The following is a 7,159-nucleotide window of genomic DNA, read 5'->3' on the forward strand; positions in this document are numbered from 1 at the left end:
GTCTTCAGCTTCCTCAGTTTCCTCCTGTCCGCCGCGGTGGTGTAGCGGTTAAGGTGCTCAGCTGGTGACCCGACGGTCCCGGATTCGATCCCGGCCGCGGCGGTCCCATTTCGAAGGAGGCAAAATGCTAGATGCCTGTGTACTGTGCAATCTCGGTACATGTTAAAGAATACCCGACTGTCAAAATTTCCGGAGCCCTTCGCTAGAGCGTCTCTCATAATCGTATCGTGATTTTGGGACAAAAAAAACAATAATCATTGTTAATAATGAATAAAGTTCTTCGCTGACTGACTGAACATTGCTTTCCTTGCGTGTCAACGTGTGCGTTCGCGGTTACTGTGTTGGTTGAGACTATCACCTCTGTGGCACATACCCGCATAACATTTACTCTGGTATATGGGTATGTGCCACACGTGACTGAGAGAAAGCGTTTCATGACGTACGCGACAGGTATTTGCGTCATTCATGTCAACACCAGTGAATCGTGTTCGTCATACACTGATCCCCTGCTATGCCAATTTTGGTATATTACAAATTATGGAGACGACCAGGAGAGTGCCCAGACGTAGGCGGATAAATAGATAGATAGATAGAAACGGCGAACGTACCTGAGGTTCGCTAAGAAATGCTTCGCATTTAAATCAAGGTTAGGTATATATAGCGAAATAGCGAGGAAACACAACACAGGACAACAGGGGACACCGTCAAGCACTAACTTCAAACTTTGAAAGTTAGCGCTTGTCGGTGTCACGTATTGTTATTCGTTGCGTTTCCGCGCTATTACGCTACAGGTGATGCAGTACCACCTAGCCCGACCTGCCACCATTTCGTGGTTCGGTGTTTTAAGACGATATCGTTAAAGGGACACTACAGAGCAAAATGATTTTTCTCGCATTAGTAAAGTAGTCTTCCATGATACCAAAAACACCACGCTTGCTGCGAGAAGACACTTAATAAGCGAGAAAACGCGCAAAAAGAAAATACAGGTGGCCACGCCACCTTGGAATTCCCGCACCATTTGCCGTGACGTCACATATTTTTGACCGCACCTGCTTGGGCCTACGTAGTTCCTAGTAGGTTAAATCGAAGTACATTGTCCTCTAAGGGGGCCAGAGATTTGACATAACAATTTTGTGGAAATTTCGTCGAGCCAGTGGCGCCAAAATAAGTTAAATGCTCTTTGAAGTCTTTTACGTCATGAATTACAAAGTTGAGCGTGAAATTTAAAAATGAAACTTTGAACTTGGTTTTCTCCTCTAATAATAAACCTATGGTGGTGAAATAAACTACACAAGAGTTCTCCGAGCACACTTTATCAATCTAAATGAATTCATTGTTTTTCTTTAGTGTCCCTTTAAAGAGCTCGTTCCGCAGAAATTCCGGTGTCGGCGTCGGTGTAGGTTTTAGTGTCGTTGGTTGTGAGTGAAAAACCATCATCTTGTATAGAATAAATAATAAAAAATGTTAGGTACAAGTGAGAATTGAACTCAGGCTGTCTGCGTGGCAAGCACGTGTCCTACCACAGAGCCATTCCATTGCTTGGAACTACACTGAAATTAACTTTAATGCTTCACAAAAATACGCGTCTAGTCTACAGGTGTCACAGTACGAGATGTAATATCGCAGTAAACCGGGGTACAAGCGTTATTGCCATCGGGCGTCACACCTGCATAACTGCATAACGAGTTGGTGGTTTAAAGCCCGCCACCCCTTGGAAAAGGCACGCACATTACTGCGCGTATTCCCTTACGAACGCGTAGTGGGTGCATCGCAACTTGGAAAAAGTATCACGCGCGTAGTTGCTGCTGGTTTAAAGCATGCCACCCATTATAAAGCGCATACACATTACTGCGCGCATTCTCTTAAACACACGTAGTGGGTACACTGTTGTCATAAAAGTGCTGTTGAAGAGGGCGGAAACCTTTACCTTTACTATAGGCATGTCGAGTGTGTGTGTGTGCATGTGTGTGAGACCAGGCGACTACACATAATGACAAGCGAAAGAGAGCACGATGAGGATGGGGCCGGATATCGCTATCGCGTTCAACTCTTAAAGGCGAAGCTTAAGCGTCCCCTAATTTATTTTTATCACACCTTTTATGGTGATTGAAACCAAACGTTACTTATGTACATAGGCTCTATCACATATTGACTGGGAGAAAGAAAATAAAGAAAAGCGACCATTAGAAAGCAAAAGGTCAAAATTAATGGAAGACGTGTTGTGCTCGGTTGTTTGGTTCGGAGATAACATCTACATGACACCATTTAGGCAGGGTGCGTGACATCCGCTGAGGGCTGTAAAGGCCCTTGCTCTAAGTATCAGCTTAACCCAAGGAAAATCCTTTTTTATTATTTATTTGTTTTCGCGCCCCTCTGCTGCCGCCCTTCCTTTCCCATTTCCCTTTAATTCCCGAAGTAGTATCTTAGTGATCTCTATACGCCGGCTGGATTCTCTGCCTTTCAATAAAGGGTTCTTCTCTATGTCGTGTAGACACAGCCAAGGCCTGAATGGTTAATCGCTGAATTTTATAGACAGTATGGGCGTCCACCGTGTTCTCGGCTCCCTGGTATCGCGAAAACACTAACGCTTACTGACCATGTCGCTGTGGCTCAACTGAATTTGCTCAGCGCTTTTGCTTCCGCTGATATCCGAAAAGGTGCACTTCCATTGCTAAGGAAACAATATCATCCCGCATATGTTACATTTTCGGGCTGTCATGAGTATTGTAGCATACAGTACTAGTACTATTGCTAAATGAATGGTTTGGTTTTCTTCAATGCAGGGTAAATGACAGTGCAGATATTAACACAAAAGGGAAGATGCATTCTATCAGTTCTACAGGTAAACACAGGCTAGGAGTGTCCGGTAAGCCTACCACTTATTTGCACTTCTACGTTACCCGGGCGCTTTGAAGAGCATTTAAACAACGGCTTTAGGGGCCTGTAACACACTTGTAAACATCTACTGACCACACGTTAGTTTATTGCTTGATGAGTTCAATGCGATCTTTTTTTTTTTTCATAACTCTGACGCATAAGCAGTGTTTCAGGAATTATCGCAGGCTCTAAGCGCTTTTCCTCTTCTTTCGTCCAGACGAACGCGCTAGAAGCTGCAAAGGGAGTGGTGACAAAGGGGCAGGAAACTAGTGTGTCAGCGCGCATCGCGACTTAGAGTATTATAGACACGCACGATTTCAGACATGCATGATTTCAGACGGCATGGCTGTGTGTTTTACACAGAGCCATGCCGGTCATTGAAACACCTTTGAAAGAAGCCTGCAAGGGTATTTTTGCAAAGGTTTTTCAAGCACCGGCATGGCTCTGCATAGAGCACAGAGCTATGCCGGTGCTTCAAACACCTTTCGAAAAAGACTTTACACAGGCTTCATGTCGGGAAGGAACTACATTACCATATGTCATATAGCGTGGTAGAAGAGTAAACAACAACCAGGTGCCACACAACGTGAATTCTGTAACTAGGCGTCATACAATGCGAAATGCGCAATGAGTGGGAACGTAGAATGGTTCCAACCCATTACAATGGACTCAGCCATAATTCTTCATCGTCATCAGGCACAGAATCAACAAAGTGCACGTAGTGCCTTATAGTTGTGTAGCGGGTGCCACGGTTATCCGCAGAATGACGAAATATAGAATAGTGGGTGCTTCCCTACTTCACAAAATGATGATGATTTATAGGAGGGGTCTCAAACACGCAGCCCGCAGACCGCATGTGGCCCGCCGACCTCTCGCTAGCGGCCCGCGTCGCGCAATAGACTTTCTTCATCCAATATTTTTTTTAAATATGTATGTTCATGAGCTACGCAGGCATGACTGGTCTTTTTCATGAGGCACCACTTGCACTCACCATGTGTTAATACAGAACCATGAAACAAAACTCCGAATCGGCATCCAGATTTTCGTCATTATGGACATAGCTATCGACATGTTGAAATCCCGGCGCCCAATCCCCTTCAGAAATGACCTATACATGAGATACTGGAAAGGTCTTTCAAATGGCAGCATTAGCTGACATTTTCACAAGTTTCAAGCACCGGGTACATTATGCTAAGAGGCGATACGGCTAGAGATCACTTGATGCTAAGTTGAAATGGTCTACCTTCTCAATTTCTACAGATTTCTTACAGCGATGAAATTAACTTGGAATCAGGAATAATTATTAAGCTTGAACCAAAGTCACAAATCAAAATTGTAGGTTTTCTTCTGCTTCACCTATTCCTTTTCCACAACAGTCACTTTGCTACGATGGACTCCCTCTCATCAACTTCCCGCATTGCCTTAGTATTTTCGCTGGGTTGACAAATTGACCCGTGAAAATTATTGACCACATTCAAGAGGAATTCGTTTGAGGAGAACAGGGCGACAATTAAAGGAATCTTTTTCTAGAGAAGAGGGAGAAGGGCTGGGGGAGGGGGGTATTCTGACTGAATCGAATCTGGGTGTCATATACTAAATATTTCATAGATATTAGCGCTAACTTTCTAGACTGCGAATTGGAGTTACTCTTCTTATACTTCCTTTCCGTTGTCTAAACCTTCTGTAGCATGCACTTTTTTTTTATGCGCCACGACACTCTGGAGTTGCAAAAAATAATTCCTTTTTTCAACGGGAAGAAATGTTACCTAGTCTTCGCTCATAGAAACACTTGGTATGCATTAGACAGATGTAGACTAAATGTGCAATTTTTTCTTTCTCACTGACTAGTGCAAATAACAAAATATTGTCTTAGAAAGACGCGGCTCTCGGAAACCGAGTCTCTTCGCCATTGACTGCAAAATGTAATGCTAAATTTCACCCTATGTGGAATTAAATGAAAATGCACACTTGTAGGTCTTATCTCCTAAATCCACAATCTACTTCGACTTTGTCTGTGTCGCTTTCAATCTGCCATTTAACACAACTAATTTGTAACGAGTATAGCAAGACATGGCTGAGACAGACATGAATAGATGGATCGCATAGGTCGTATGAGCATGCGTTCACTTCAATCGCCTGTTTTTATCGAGTGTGTCTTGCAAACTAAGAAGGTAATCAAATATAAGAACATATTTTCTCTTTGCAAATACTGAACTTCGCAAACAGAAACAATGTGACTCGTCACGAACCTCGTTGCATCATGCTGAAAAATGGCGGAGCTTTGCCATCGAAGGAAATGCTAGTTTGCTAATCTCTACCTTGTAATTTGTATTTGAAACAAACATAAGATAACCAAATTGATGTAGGCACTAGTCCTATCATGTGGCTCGACAGGAGGTGATAAATACTGCAAAATTTTCAATTTGTGTACGAACATAATTTCCTATTTAGGGCGCTTTCATTGTTGGGCGTCCTATTATCGAGATAAAAAAAAATTGACGATACGATGTGCTTTGTATTCTTTTTTCATCTGCAGAGGTGTCAACAAACAATACATTCTGCTCTGCAAATGCCAGCGCAGCTGTCGTGAGACACCATCATAAAAGCACGAATTTTTACTCTCTTGCAAAATCTACGCTGACTATGTGAGTCATTTGAAATTATTTCTTGTATTTCCCATTTTCCTGATTGAGAATGCCCGGGTGATATGGTAAATGATCACTTACTTTAGGAACCGCTGTGGAAGTGACTTGTGTAACAGTGCTATGAAAGGAGTGTTCACCTACGGCGCCGAATTTATAGCAAATAGAAGTATTAGCGTTGCGATTGAGTTCCTCACACAGTGCCTAACCCTAAGCTGAGACGGCATAGAGCAAATTCTTTTAAAAAAACGTCTCCTAATGCAAATCAAGGATAACACTCCTAGGCAGGGGTAATCTGAGATTAATACGTGGCAACACACGTAAGTCGGTTGTTAAATGCGATGCATTTCCGAGAGCACCGAAGACACTTTGAGCGTATCTATCTATCTATCTATCTATCTATCTATCTATCTATCTATCTATCTATCTATCTATCTATCTATCTATCTATCTATCTATCTATCTATCTATCTATCTATCTATCTATCTATCTATCTATCTACGTCATTGTGCTCTACTGGTCGTCTTAATAACTTGGTGTATACCAAAATTGGCTTAGGAAGACATAAGTATATGAGGAACATGAATGACAGGTCACGATATGACTAGAATGACATGCCTCTCGCGTACGTGAAGGAGCCCTTTCCCCCAGTCACGTGTGGCACATACCCACACACCATTGGTGGGTGATATGCGCCACAGGTGAAAACCCAATAAGAGCGAAAAAAGACTCTGAAAGTTTTACAAGAAAATATTACACCCGTGGGAGTCTCGCGTGCCAACAACAACGATGTAATGATCAGGCAGGCCGTACCGGGGAACTCCGGAATTATTTCGACACCCTGAGGTGTACCCTAACTGAAGCACGCGGATGTTATTTCAAATTCTTTACCACCATATAAATGCAACTGCCGTGGCCGGTAATTGAACGCACGCCCTGTAGGTGAGCAATGCAGAACCTTACGTGCTGAGCTACCATGCCGAGTAGTGTTATAATAAAGTTTGCTTTGGTTAAACAAGCGAGACACAATTCACGTGTTATAGTTGAGGATTTTGATGTAGCAGACAAACGCAGACAAACGTGCTGCAGTGACCTTCAGCCAGCAACCACGCGGTACAGAACGTTCACGGTATGCACACATCTACGCAGACGTCAATACACCTTGTAAAACTTGGTTCAATGTCAGAAAAATTGCGGCCTAGGCAGCTCCTCGTTGACTATTTAACATGAAATCTATTCCCACAATGAGTGGGATCTGCTGGAAGTTTTAAACCGAAAGTTGTTATGAGATCACAACAAGGGCCGTTTTTCGTGCCGTAGTTATCCGCCGCCGCCGCCGCCAGAGTCCGTAATCACTATCGCGCGAAAAACAAAAAAACGAAATAAGCATAATTGCCACGATGGAACGAGGTCCGAACCAGGGCCCCCTGCGTGGGAGCCCAATATTCTACCTCAGAGCCATGCCGGTGCTTGAAGCTGCTCTGCAAAAAGACCCTATACAGGCTTCATGTCGGGAAAGAACCTGACATGAAGCCTGTAATGCAGGGTGGTAGAAGATTAAAATAACAACCAGGCGTCACACAACGCGAATTCTGCAAGGAGGCGTCACAGAATGGGAATTGCGCAACGTGTGGGTTGT

The sequence above is a fragment of the Rhipicephalus sanguineus genome, chromosome 4 (assembly GCF_013339695.2).
Source record: "Rhipicephalus sanguineus isolate Rsan-2018 chromosome 4, BIME_Rsan_1.4, whole genome shotgun sequence".
Classification (NCBI taxonomy): Eukaryota; Metazoa; Arthropoda; class Arachnida; order Ixodida; family Ixodidae; genus Rhipicephalus; species Rhipicephalus sanguineus.